At 39.3% G+C, this 14,911-nt stretch overlaps 1 long non-coding RNA gene across 1 annotated transcript; it reads left to right on the top strand.

Annotated features, from left to right (window-relative positions):
* Window positions 1–1,136: 1,136 nt before the first annotated feature.
* On the top strand, window positions 1,137–2,312 carry LOC150016098 (uncharacterized). The gene is made up of 2 exons (XR_016510033.1): window positions 1,137–1,455; window positions 1,634–2,312. It is a non-coding gene; the product is annotated as an uncharacterized LOC150016098 (long non-coding RNA).
* Window positions 2,313–14,911: the final 12,599 nt, after the last annotated feature.

Raw genomic sequence — 14,911 nt, 5'->3', positions numbered from 1 at the left:
AGCTGATTTGAACCCCAGATTTTTTCCTCCCACTATTGGTTTTGCACAGATTTTCCTTTGTTTCACTTAGCATAGCCTTCACTTCTTCCCTGATGTGTTTGCCATAATCAGTCACATCTGTCAAGTGTGTGAGCATTGTTATCACCAGTGTTTTGAACTCTGCATCTGTTAGGTTGGCTATCTCCTTATCTCTTAGTTATCCCACTTGAACCTTGATCTGCTCCCTCTTTTGGGTTATACTTCTTTGTCTCCACAACTTGACAGCTTCCTTAATTTTCCTGTGTCTGAGGTAGAGCTGTTGCACCTGTTACATTGTAAGGGGCAGAGCCTTAGGTATTCATCAGTGCAAGGCGACTCATTTCACCACATTGTGGTGCTGTATGTTGAGGAATATTCTGAGAGGGAAGAATGCTGCTTGTTCAGCACTTGTCCCTTGTCCCTTTTCCAGGCACTTCTTCCACTTCCTGTATGGGACTGGGATACCTCTATCTTTTGCCCTGGTTGTGATTCCCAGAGAGGGTGGGTTTGCATATTTCTAGGATTGTGGGGGCCTCTAAACAAATGAACTCTGCTGAGAAACCAGCATTTTCTTCCTCTATCCCGACCCCCACTGGTTTTCTCAGTCAGAAGCAATGAAATTTATTATCCCTGATGTTGGAACCATGAGCTGTGTGGTCTGGTCTGGGGCTGAGATTGCTCCCCAGGTGTCCCTCCCAACTTATAATGTGTGATTGCACTTTCTGCAGGCCTACCACAGCCACTGCCTTGCTGCTGCACCACTGCCACTGACACCAGTGCCACCACACCACATCCTCTCTGCTCCAGCTTCACCCCTCCTACCTGTCTGGATGAGTATTGCTTCTTTATATCTTTGTTTGTTGGGCTTCCATGCAGTTCAATTTTCTGGTAGTCGTTGTTTTTAGTTTTGAGGTAGTTGTATTCCTTTTTATGGTTGTGGAGGGATGTGAAGCATGTTTACCTCCACCTCCGTCTTGGCCAGAAGTCTTACATTGTTTTCATAATCCATAATGTGTAGTATCTTAAATAAGTATCAAAGCCCATTTCCATCAGAGATGTAATAAATGAACAGAGCAGTAGGTCAAATCATCAGTCTTCCTTTCAATACAAAACTGTACCATGTTTATATTCAGATGTAATTGTTATAATTTAAGAGTTGGTTAATGAAAAAGGAAGTTTGGATTGGTTGAGACTCTTAGCTGGTACATAGAGAAGTCTGATGTGACCAACAGTAACTTACTACTCCAGGAAACCCTGTTTCCTGTTCTGAAACAGCAGCAGCAACACAGCCCAGCATTTCTTCTCTTTCTGTCATAGTCATCTCACCTGGCAGAGCCCTGAAACTGAAGAAGCACAAGATATCTTTCACCTATTTGAAGAACTTGAACATGTTGCTCTCTGGCCTTCTGAAGGTGGTCCTGGCTTCAATGTGGCTAGGTAGGGATGCCCCAGCGGGAATGCATCTCCTCTATGACTTAAGGCCTTGGGGGGGGGGGTTGTGTCAAAGAAGGGTTTTATAAGTACCCTTGGAATGAAAGGTAGCAGAATGTAAAAAAGAATTTTTTTTGTCCTACATCACTTATTCCATAACTTCTGTTTGTATTGTTTTCTTCAGGATTCAGTATTGCCCAGAAGATAACTCAAGGCCAACCATTAATGTCAGTGCAGGAGAAGGAGACTGTGACCATGGACTGCAGATATGACACCAGTGCTATACGTTATAGCTTATTCTGGTACAAGCAGCTCAGCAATGGAGCAATGATTTTACTTATTCATCAGGACTCCTATAATGAGAGAAATGCCACAGAAGGTCGCTATTCATTGAATTTTCAGAAAGCTAACAGCTCCATCAACCTTGTCATCTCAGCTTCCCAGCTGGAAGACTCTGCAGTGTATTTCTGTGCCCTGAGCGAACACACTGTGAGACACGTGTGGGAAGGAGGTGTACCAGAACTTCAGGGCTCTTCTCGACACATCTGCCTGCTGTAGAAACCAAAGCCAGGAATTGTCAGCACAGTCAGGAAGTGGCCAGGGCTGTGGCAGCACAGGTGTAGGTAGATTTCAAGGGAAAAACACTCTATAAAAATACCTCTCTAGGTCTATAGACCATGTGTAGAATTATTATTAATCAAGAACATCTATATGTTTGAAAATTTGGGTTGAAACTGTTTATTTAAGTTAAAGAACAGACATAATAAACAACTTGCCATTTGGCAAAAGATTGAGCTAGAAGAATATTCTAAGGAATTTCAGAAACATCTGACTCAAATCAATAAAAATATGTGTGAATTGTTGTATTTTCATATCAATTTGTTCAGTAAAAACTTATTGGGTATATATTTTATAGGGGAAGAAAAATTCTCCTCTACCCTCTTTGGGTCACTGGCTGGGGTAATTAGAGTGACATAAAATAGAAGAACAGGGGAAAAGCATACAACTTTTATTAAATTTTCACTTGTATGTGGAAGCCCTCATAAGAAAATTAAGATCTGAAAATGTGACCAGGGCAGAAAGCTTTTAAAACTTTTCAAAAAAAAATTATGTTGAATTAACAAAACCAATGTGTGTGAACTAATGGAAGTCCAACTATGGTTCAGTAGTATTTTTCTTCCGTATGTAGAAAGATATAGTTTAGTTTAACAAAGTTTGTAGATTCCTTGGGTGCATCTCTGGCCTTCTGTGTCTTTTTCTAATAAAAAGAGAATTTATTTCCTGCATTTAGGTGGAACAGAGAGATCATTTGTTTTCATTTTTTGATTATTTTTAATGCTTCTTTAAAATTTTTTAAAATTACAGTTGACATTCAATATCATAATATATTAGTTTTAGGTATACAGCATAGTGATTAGACAATCAAATCCTTTATAAAATGATTCCCCTGATATTTCAAATACCCACCTGACACCATTCATAATTATTACAATATTATTGACTATATTACCAATGCTTGCTTTATATCTCCATGACGTTTTTGTAACTACCAATTTATATTTCTTAGTTCCTTTACATCCCCCCCACTCCCAGCCATCCAATCCCCATTCTATCTGGCAACCCTCAATTTGGTCTCTGTATCTATGAGTCTGTGTCTGTTTTATTTATTTTATTTTTTAGATTCCATATATAAGTAAGATCATATGGTATTTTCTTTTTCTGTATGACTTATTTCACTTAGAATAATACCTTCTAGATCCATTTATTTTGTCTTAAGTGGTAAGGTCTTATTCTATTTTTATGGCTGAGTGACATTTCATTGTTTTTTTTTTATTCCTCAATATTTACAAAAGTCTTTTTTAAAGTATATTTTATTGATTATGTTGTTACAGTACTTCCAATTTTTTCCCTTCTGCCCAGTACTCCCCTTTCCCTCCAGCAATCCCGCCCTCTTAGTTTATGTCCATGGGTCATGCATATAAGTTCCTTGGCTTCACCCTTTCCTATATTATTCTTAATTTCCCCCTGTCTATTTTGTACCAACCAATTATGCTTTTTAATCCCTGCACCATTTTCCCATTTCCCCCCCTGCCTCCTCCCAGCTGATAACCCTCCAAATAATCCCCATACCTATGATTCTGTTCCTATTCTGGTTTGCTTAGTGGGATTTAGTTTTTAGTTTTTAGATTCAGTTGTTGATAGTTGTTGAGTTTGTTGTCATTTTAATGTTTATAATTTTGATCTTTTTTAAATAAGTCCCTTTGAAATTTCATGTAATAATGGCTTTGTGATGATGAACTCCTTTAGCTTTACTTTTTCTGGGAAGCATTTCATCTGACCTTCCATTCTAAATGATAACTTTGCTGGGTAGAGTAATCTTGGTTGTAAGTCCTTGCTTTTCACTGCCTTGAATATTTCTTGCCAGTTCCTTCTTGCCTGCAATGTTTCCTTTGAGAAATCAGTTGATTGTCTTTTAGACACCCCTTTGTAGGTAACTCTCTGCTTTTCTCTTGCTGGTTTTAAGATTCTCTCTTTATCTTTCACCTTTGTCATTTTAATCATGATGCATCTTGGTGTGGTCCTCTTTGGGTCTAGCTTTTTTGGGACTCTCTGTGCTTCCTGGACTTGTATATCTATTTCCATCACCAAATTAGGGAAATTTTCCTTTATTATTTTCTCACATAAGCTTTCACTTTCTTGCTCTTCCTCTTCTCCTTCCGGGTCCCCTATGGTTCAGATGTTGGCACATTTAACATTGTCCCAGATGTCCCCAAGCCTCTCCTCATTTTTTTGGATTTTTGTTTCCTCATTCTATGTTTTTTTCTTCCTTATGTTCCAAATCATTGACTTTAACCCTGGTTTCCTTCCCTTCACCATTGGTTTTGTATGGATTTTCTTCATTTCATTTAGCATGGGCTTCACTTCTTCCCTTATGCATTTGCCATACTCAAGTATATCTGTCAAGCCCGTGAGCATTTTATCACCAGTGTTTTGAACTCTGCATCTGCTATGTTGGCTATCTATCTCCTTGTCTGTTAGGTTGGCTATCTCCTTGTCACCTAGTTCTCCCACTGGAACCTTTATCTGTTCCCCCTTTTGGACCATATTTCTCTGTCTCCTCATCTTGACAGGCTCCTTTGTTTGTTTGCCTCTGTGTCTTAGGTAAGCTGTCACTCCTGTTACATTTTAAGGGGTAGGTAGTTGTCAGTAAGGGCAATCCGTTTCATCACGTTGTGGTGCTGTATGTTGGGGAGGGATCAGAGAGGGAACAATGCCACTTGCTGAGCACTTGCCCCTTTTCCAAGCACTTCTCCCACTTTCGTATGGGGGTAGTGCCTCTCTAGCTGTTGCCCTGACTGTCATTCCCAGAGTGGGTGGGTCTGAGGATGTTCCAGGACCATGGGGGCCCTTTAAACAAGTGGACTCTGCTGAGAGATGGAAAGTTTCTTTCTCTGCCCCAACCCACACTTGTTTGCACAGTCAGAAGCAATGAGGCTTGATTTTCCCTGGTGCTGGGAAAGCTCCCCAGGTGTGCCTCCCACTTTTTAAAATGTGTGACTGGACTTTCTGCCACCTGCCACTGCCACTGCTGGCGCCCCCACCACAGGCCTTGATCTTGGCTGCAAGTACCAGTTAATGTATTCTTCACTTCTGACTGGTATTTTTTAAATGATTTTTTATTTTCTTTGATTACTATTGTTTGAAATTCTCAAGTTGCTTGAGCGTCTTTATAATCAGTTTTTGGACTCTGTAACTGGTAGATTTCTTGCCTCCATTTATTTAGTTCTTTTTCTGGAGTTTTGTCCTGTTCTTTCACTTGGGACATGTTTCTTTGTCTTCTCATTTTGACTGCCTGTTTGTGTTTTTTTCTATGCATTAAGTAGATCTTCTATGTCTCCCATTTGTGACAAGGTGGCCTTATGTAGTAGGTGTCCTGTGCGGCCCAATGACTCAGTCTCCATGATCATCTGAGTGGATGTTCCCAGAGTGTCCCTTGTTTGAGTGTGTGTGGTTTGGTTGCAGTTGAGCTTTGATTGCTGTTGGCATCTCAGTGGGTGAGGTTGACCTACAGTCTGACTGGCTGTGAGTTTTGGCCATGACCACAGTAGTTAAGCTGGTGTGTGGTGACTGACTTGTTGGTGTGGAATTTGTTTTGCAGCAGACTCTAGTGCCTGCTGAGATCATGTTTCAGATGTGCTTCTTGTGAAGTTAATTAGGTGGTGCTCTGTGTGGTCTGAAGCAGGCAACAGGGTGTGTTAGTTTTGAGGCCTCTTGTGAGGTGCTTTGGTGCTGGCCAAGGTCAACCTTTGCTTGTGACCAGTCTGGCAATATCTGGTAGGAGCTATAAAGTGATTCACAGTTGTTAGCTGCCAGTGCTGGACTAGTAGGTGTATATGAGATGCCATGTTGTAAACTGCAGCTGGCTGCATAGTACTAGGCCTGGGGTTGCTCAGCAACAGGACAGCACAAGGCATGCCTCTGTCTGCTGATTGCCTGTAAGGCTCAGCCACTGAAATAGCCTCAGGCAGTATGTCAGTTGGGAGTGGTGAGGTCTTAGGGCATCAACCCAGCAAGGTGAGTAGTGTTCACCATATTAATGCAGATTCAGATTTAGCCATGTGAGAGAAAGTCTCAACACAAGAGAAATGGTGTCTGCATGCCAGTTGTATGAAAGGAGGGCTCCACACAGGGACAACGGTGGCTGTCCCTCCAGTCTTCACCCTGATGCCACTCAATCCAGCTTTTCCTTTTATGTCTCTGACACTCCTGGAGCCACTGTCCCTCTGCTGGAACCCAGAGTGAGCATTTGCAAGCAAATGAATCTGTGTTCAAGCTCTTCAAGAGGATGTCTGGGTTTCTAGGAGCCTTCTGTCTCACCCAAATGGGAAAAAAAGCTCCAATGATTTTCACAGCTAGATATTGTGGAAGCTCCTTCTGGCATTGGTGTTCCAAGCTGGAGTGTGTGGTGTAGGCTGAGACCCCTTACTCCTTACAGGGAACTTCTGCAGCTGAGATATCCCTCAAAATTTTCAACTGTAACACATGAGTATGGGGCCAGGAAGCTTTGTATTTCTGCCCTTCCCACCAGTCCTGATATGGCTTCTTCCTTATAGCCTTAGTTATAGGACTTATGTTCAGCTAGTCTTTAGAGTTCTTCAGGTAGATTTATCTACATTTTAAATTAAAAGTTGAGACATGAAAGGATGACCCTTCTAATAATAAACATTCTAATATATGACAATGCTGAACAAGATGCATAATTTGCAGCTGAATACTGATTTTAAGGCAATGTTTTGCTGGAAATTGAGGATACTAAAGCAGGAGAAAATAAAGTGTGGTCTATTTTTTTTAATGTCAACAATCAGTGTTCATTGGTATTAATTCAACACCAATAGAGATCCACAATTTGAGATGAAGAAGGAAACTTGATTCAGTGAAAGCAGCTCAATTGTGATATAGCATGGCTGTATAACAGCATGGCTATGAGCTGGCACTAAGGTGAGACAGCTCTTGGGTGAGGTGCCTTTCTAGCTAGACAGCTCTCCTCTGTTTGCTCCAGTCCCATACACTCTGCTCTGCTGTGCTCTGGTCTGTTGTGCCCTGGTCCTGTGAGATGTCTTAGGTGTTTCAGCTCCTGTTGGGCCAACTCAGTCTCCAGTTGGAATGGAGAATGCACTCTCCAAGCCAGAGATGAGCTGATTTGTATAGAGAGACGTTCCCATTTCTTGTTCCTAATTGGTCCATCCTCATGCAAAGGAGGACTCCAAATCCTCAGTTTGGTCCAAAAGCACTGTCTTGATTGGTCAGCATAGAGGCACTATGATTGGTTGGTAAAAATGCTAATAGAGATATAATTGCCCCGTTCTGATTGGATGGGGAAAGTCTCTGTCATATTGATTGAAACACAATTCCAGGAACTCCTTTTTATGGGTTGGCTCAGATGGCAGGAACAAAGTGCAGACAGCAGTTTAGTGCAGGGGGCTGTCAGTATAGTTCAGGCTTCTTTCTGAAGTATAGCTTGTGTGAGAGGTCTCTGTTTAGGAATGGCTGTAGACTCTGTTTTTAATATTTGAGCCCAGTTAGCCACCAGGAACACTTCTTGGTATGTATCTTCTTTCTCAGGGTTCACACATACTATAGACATATTATCACTAAGTTTTATCTCAATGCATAACTCTAGTAAATGGGAAATCTAATATTTAAACTCAGGTCATTTGGTTTCAGTTGACACATTTTCATTGAATAATAAAAACTAAATAAATTCAGCATACAACTCAAGAAGTTAAAAAACAAACAAAATAAAATTTAATAATGCAGATTAAAGCGATCAAATATAAGAGGAGAAATTGATTGGTCAAAGGAAAATAAAATCAATGATGAAATTACAATCTATTTTGAATAAAAACTAGAAAACTAACATAAACATAATCCAGAAAAAAATTAGGAGAGTCAAAATCTTAAAGAGTGTAACCCTTGGCTGCAGTGCATTGCTCAAGTCAGGTGCCTAATAACTGGTTTGAAAAGAATGCCCATAAAACTATCTGGAGGGCTGCTCTGGAATTATAGTTTGCCTATATTTTATAATATTTTTTTTGCATCTTTTGGTAAATGATCCAAACCTGCAATTAGTTATTTTTCCAATATTTTGATTTGGATTAATTAAACTCAAACACTTGTGTGCTTTGTTTCATTATTTGTAAAAGGAGATACCCTTTTTACTATTTGTTGTAAAAATGTATCAAAGATGTATTCAAAGACATTGACAAGAAGATATCCAATTAATTGGAGTAACCTCAGTAGGTACAGAAAAAGCATGTGACAAATCCAGCATCCATTCCTGATAAAAAAAACTCCTAGAAAATTAGGAATCAAAGTGAATTTCATCAAGTTAATAAAGGACCACTACAAAAAATAAAAAACAAACCTTACATCACATTTTTTTTTATGAAAGTCAATGCTTTTCCCCTAATATCAGGAATAAGGGAAGAATTTTGGCTCTCACCTCTTGTATTTAATATAGTACTAAATGTTCTAGCCTGTGCAATAAGGCAAGAGAAAGAAACAAAAGACAAACTCCTTGGAAAGGAAAAAGTGAACCTATCTTTATTCAAAGACAGCCTGATTGAGTAGAAAATCTACTGGAATCTAAAAAAATTAAGTTATTAGAAAGAATAAATAATTTTAAAGTAAAATATAAACCTACCAAATAATCCAGGCATTCTTCCAGAATATTTACTGAAGAGAAATGAAAGCACATATTAATATAAAAACTTTTACATATGTTCATAGCAGCTTTGCTTGTAACAGCTTCAAACTGGGACTGACCATAATGTACATCAACAGGTAAATGGAAAAACAAATTGTTTTATATCTACTTTATGGAATAATACTTTAGCAACAAAAAGAACAAACCTTTGATATTTATGAGACTACAGAAAAATTTCAAAATAATTATACAGAGAGAAAGAAGCCAGATAAAGAATACATATGGTTCCATTTATATAAAGTGACAAAATATGCAAACTAATTTATGACAGAGGATTTGCCTAAAATGGAAGTCAGAGGTTGGGGAGAAATTTAAAAGAAGGATTCCAAAAAGACATGGGGAAAGTTTTGTGGTGATGTATATGTTCATTATCTTGATAGTGGTAATGACTTTACAAGTATATACAAATGTCAAACTTATAAAGTTGTTGTTGTTGTTGTTGTTGGCAGCCGTCCGTCTCGAGAGACGATGGTGTAGCTTCTTAAGAGTCTATCTGCACCGCCGAGAATGGTTGTGCAGTCCGACTCGGGAGTGACACAGTATCTGTCTCCTCCCGTGTTGAATCGACATCTTGCGATGACGCTGGAGTGTCCTCTCCAGTGAAACTGAAGCTACAGAGCCTGGGCAGGGTGATATGGAGGGTGTGCTGTTGCCCATGCAGCAGACCCCTCCTCTCTTCGCAGCTGAAGGATCCAAGGGAAAGACGGAGTCAATACAGCTTGGGTTCAGGTGCGCCGCAGGAGTTGCCGGTGTTGACTACAACGTCAAACCGCCTTAGGGACTCCGGCTCCGGATTTTCTGTCGGGGTTTACTCCCTTAGCCTTTCCCCTGAAGAGGTATGCTGCAAGGCAGCGGAGGTTTTTTGGAATCAGAGTTTTCCTTCTCTGATGTGCCCTGACTGGAAGATCGAACCAGCGACACTTAGCTCGCAGGCCGACGCTCAATCCACTGAGCCAAACCAGCCAGGGTTTATAAAGTCATTCATTTCAAATAGATGCAGTATATTTTTATGAAAATTATACATCAATAAAGCCAGTAAAACCCAAATTTAAAAAATAACCTCTATCAATATTGTACAATTCTTGTGTGAGCCAAAGTGCAAAATATTCCTCCTGCATATTATCATCGGCCTAAAACTGTTTTCTTCTTTTAAGGTGTAGATAACAACTTTTGCTATAGTGTTTATTTTCAACCCAGCATCATCCCAACCCATAATATTTTGCATTTTCATTGTATATCAGAACAGATGTTTGTCACTGCTTTCCCAGAATCTTTCCTAGCATAGTTTTGTGCCAAATTTTTACAATCTAACTTGAAATGTGGAAGAAAAGGAGAGGGTATATGTGAACCCAAATAGTACTTGAGTCCAAATTTCCTACTTAAGGCTGCAGCTGCAAATCTTTCCACATGTTGGCTGTGGACTCATGAAACCCCTTGATCTGAATTTGTGTAGAGAGAACTCCAAGAAACAGAATGAACTAAACTTCCATCTCTTTACCTATAGATAAATGTTTACAGGGCCCTGCAGAATGATGTGTCCTTCTCTAGAACTTTGTCCTGATAAGCCTCAGATGTTTTTGTTTTGTTTGTTTTATAAACAAATGATCATAAAAAGGAAGCTAAAGAGTATTTTATTTTGCTGTTGTAATTTCATACAAAAAGCCAGCTTTAAAATTTTTGTTTAGTTGGAGACATTTCCCCATGCTGATCCCAGAACTTCCCCCCTGATCTTTGAGGACCACCCTCATCTAGAATAGTTATCATAAGTGAGATCTTGTAAATAAATATCAGGCTGGCTTTAACAACACCACCTGGGGGAGTTTTTAAAAATTTACAAATCATGGCAAACATGATGCATAAAATTTGTGGTGAAACCCCAGAATCTGTCATTTTAAATCAGTCACACATTGATTCTACTATCAGCTGTTGTATGAATAACAGCTGGTATGTTTAACAATTAGAAATGCTGGTAAGACAGAGAATCCTAATTTATGTTTCAGGCTTTTTTGTTAATCCTCACCCAAAGATATGTCTTTATTGATTTTTTATAGAGGGAGGGGGAAAGAGAGAAGAAAAGAGAGACATCAATGTGAAAGAGAAAAATTGATCAGTTGCCTCCCATATGCACCCAGATTCAGAATCAAACCCACAACCTAGGTATGTGTCCTAACTGGGGATAGAACTCACAGTTTTGGTGCATGGGATGATGCTCCAACCAATGGAGTCACCCAGCCAGGATTATGTTCCAAGCTTTTGATGCAAATCCATATCTTCCGAGTTTTATACTTTGGGAGAAGTTATTTGATTAAGCTTCATCAACAAAATGTTGAAGATATACAAAAGTGAAAAGTATCCTTGTAGCTAGATTTCCGTTAGGACTAAAGGATTAGTACTTATGGGAAGCCAGGGTGCTTGGTGGTGGCAAATGTAGCTCAGCCCCAGATTTGGAAAACCACTGGGAGCATGGTGGCACACAGGATCAACTCCACACACTAGTTTTCCCATGGGGAACCAGGCCTGCATTTCTATAATAGCTTAAAAGCTTGCTTTCTGCTAAAAGACTCCCTCATCCTGGGCTGAGAGCAACAGATGTTCAGCATGTAATCTTGAAGCAGTTTCTTAGGGTCTATTCTGGGCTGATTTTTAAGGACAGGTTGTGGCTAGATGAGTTGTCCTTATCATCCATGTCTGTGTAACACTCTTTTCTCTGTTATATAGAATAATCATATAAGGCAATAATTGGCACAATGATTCATAACTTTCTTGGGTGTAATCCACCTAAATAGTTAATAAAAGCCTTTTGAGGCAGGGGAAAACTGTGCTTTCTCCTCTAAAAAGTGGCCAGTTTTGTCCCCTCTTCTCCACAGGATTCTTGCAGTCCATGTGTATTTACTCATTTCATCCACAACGCTGTGGCCCTTGCTGATTGGAGGTCTGTGGCAAGTACTCATTACTACTTCATCTCAGAGTCAATGAAACAGTGAAAGAATAAGATATAGATCTCAGTTTATTCTATAGGAAGTCAGTATATGCTATTTTTTATGTCTAGAATTCACATTTTCACTTTTTAATAATTATTAAATTTAGGAATATTTGACTATTAATAAGGTAGCACGATTTTTCACCTAAATGGCTTTATTAAAGATATGGCTCTGTTACAGTTGCTATAATTTAGAATTAAAGAAATATTGTATTTCATATAGTAGTGATTCTTCAAAGACTGTTTATTACTTTTGTTTAAGCTAACAAATATTTAGTGTGCACTTAATAAATGTCAGTCACTGTTTTGTATATTGGGTTACAGTGCTTAAAAATAAAGACCCATTCAATAATTACTCTAATTATTAATAATTCCTTTCATTTCAACCAAAAACTCTTTTTGACATTCATGGATTATAGGCTGCTCCACAATGGGTACATAAGAATATAAAGGATTGTATATAAATGATCAAAACATTATCTTCTCAGCTAGAGAAATACCCTATTTTGTTAAAGAATTTCTCTGTCAGGTGGTGGCCTAAGAACAAAAAATCCCTTAAAGGTTATGACAGCTGTTGCTCACAATTACAAGGGCCACATGAAAACTGACATGCACTTGGTAAATAAAGTCAGAAATAAAACATACTGCTGACTTTGAAAAGAGTCTAAGGAACATGCATCCTATTTCAGTCCCTGTCCACCAGGGGGTGCAGCTTCCCACCACAAACAAAAACACATTTCCTGGTGAAATGTAGACTTCGATTTGTCATTTCAATGTGACTACAACATTTCTTCATGTTCAGAATCAAGACTAATACTTAGGTGACACAGTAGAGATGATTTCTCCAGGCTTAGTGACCATGGTACTCTTAGTGCTTGGTAAGTAACATGCATCTTAAAATATGATCTTCTGTCAGAAAATTCTTTAACCATAATTTTACTTTAAGAGCTTTATATCCAAGGTAAAAAGATACAGATCTCTTCTATTTTCCCCCAGGACGAACCCGTGGAGACTCAGTGATACAGATGGAAGGCCAAGTGACCCTGTCAGAAGGGACTTCCCTGACTGTGAACTGCTCCTATGAATCCACACAATACCCTGCTCTCTTCTGGTATGTTCAGTATCCTGGAGAAGGTCCACAGCTCCTCCTGAAAGCTATAAGGGAAAATGATAAGGGAAGAAACAAAGGTTTTGAAGCCACATACTACAAAGAACCCAAGTCCTTCCACTTGAAGAAAACCTCCATCCATGAGTCAGATTCTGCAATGTACTACTGTGCTCTGAGTGACACAGTGACAGAAACTGAAGGGGGAGCTGAGCACAAACTCTGAACAGAACAAGGGGCCTGGCTGCTGAGTGTCTATGACTGTTTGATCCTCTCTGATGGATTTTATTATTTAATATCAGATACACAGTACATTTTAATATAAAAATTTCCAAACTTGAGGCTTCTGGTCAAGATGGAGGCATAGGTAGACATGCTTCACCTTCTCATGCAAACACAAGAAGAATTACAATTAAATTTTAAAACAAATAACAACCATAACTGTCAGAACATTGAGCTGTATAGAAGTTTGACAACCAAGGGTTGAAAGAAGCCACTTTCATCCAGACATATAGGAGGTGTGAAGACATGGGATCAGGGTGGAGAGGTGAGGAGACATGGTGGAGCAGAAAGGCAGTGGAATGGGTGGGTCCACATTCATGTGTGGTAGATAAAAATCAGGAGGGATACTTTGGGAGCAAGTGACCCCAGCCCCAGGCCAGATGGCAGAGCCCTGGGTTCCAGCACTGGGAATACAAATCCCCATAACTTCTGGCTATCAAAACAAGTGGGGGGTTGGAGCAACAGAAGAAACTGCCAGTTTTCCAGGAGAGTCCATTTAAAAGGCTCACCAGGACTTACAACAAACACAAACATACCCAAGCTGGGATTCAGCACCAGATTAATAGCTAGAAGAGCACCAACTGAACACAGGGAGTGGATGAAGTGACTGGAAATGGAGTGAGTCCTGGATAAAACTCCAGAAGCCAGGCAGCAGCATTGTGCTTTCTCCCAGTCCTCCCCAAATACAGAGTCACAAAGTGGTGATACCGGTGGCAAATACTTAAGTCTCTGCACCATATAATTTAACAGGTGCACTAAGACAGGGAATCAAAGCAGCTCTACCTACTACACAGAAACAAACACAGGGAGGCTGCCAAACTGAGCAGCTAAAAAATATGGCACAAGTGAAAGAACAGAACAAAACCCCATAAAAAGAACTAAATGAAACAAAGGTAGCTGATCTATCAGATGAAGTGTTCAAAACTGGTGATAAGGATGCACAGAGAACTCATTGAGTATGGTAACAACATAAAGTAAGAAATGAAGGCTACACTATGAAATAAAGAAAAATCCACAGGGAACCAACAGTAATTGGAAGGAATCTGGCATTCAAGTAAACAGTTTGGAACAAAAGGAAGAACATTCAACCAAAACACAAAGAAGAAACAAAAGTGCAAAAAATAAGGATGGTATAAGAGTCTCTAAGACATCTCCAAAAGTGCCAACATCCGAATCATAGGGATTCCAGAAGGAGAAGAGAAAGAGCAAAAAATGGAAAACTTATTTGAAAAAACAATGAAAGAAAAAAGTTCCCTAATTTGGCAAAAGAAATAGACATACAAGTCCAGGAAGCACAGAGAGTCCCAAACAAGTTGGACCCAAAGAGGGCCACATTAAGATGCATCATAATTAAAATGCCGAAGGTTAAGGATAAAGAGAGAATCTTAAAAGCATTAAGAGAAAAGAAGAGAGTTATCTACAGAGGAGTTTTCATAAGACTCTCAGCTGATTTCTCAAAAGACACTTTGAAGTTAAGAAGGGACTGGAAAGTATTCAAAATGATGAAAATCAAGGATTTGCAACCTAGATTACTCTGTCCAGCAAAGCTATCATTTAAAATAAAAGGGCAGATAAAGTGCTTCCCAAAGAAGGTAAAGTTAAAGGAGTTCATCATTACCAAGCCATTATTGCATGAAATGTTATGGAGACTTATTAAAGAAAAAGAAGAAGATCAAAACTATGAAAAATTAAAATGACCACAAACACACAAACACACAACTATCAACAACTGAATCGAACAAACAAACAAACAAACAATCTAAGCAAACAACCAAAACAGGAATGGAATCATAGGTATGGAGATCATTTGGAAGGTTATCAGGTGGGA

Source organism: Furipterus horrens, unplaced genomic scaffold, assembly GCF_987537825.1.
Source record: "Furipterus horrens unplaced genomic scaffold, mFurHor1.1.pri manual_scaffold_3, whole genome shotgun sequence".
NCBI lineage: Eukaryota > Metazoa > Chordata > Mammalia > Chiroptera > Furipteridae > Furipterus > Furipterus horrens.
This window is presented reverse-complemented; position numbering and strand designations above follow the sequence as displayed.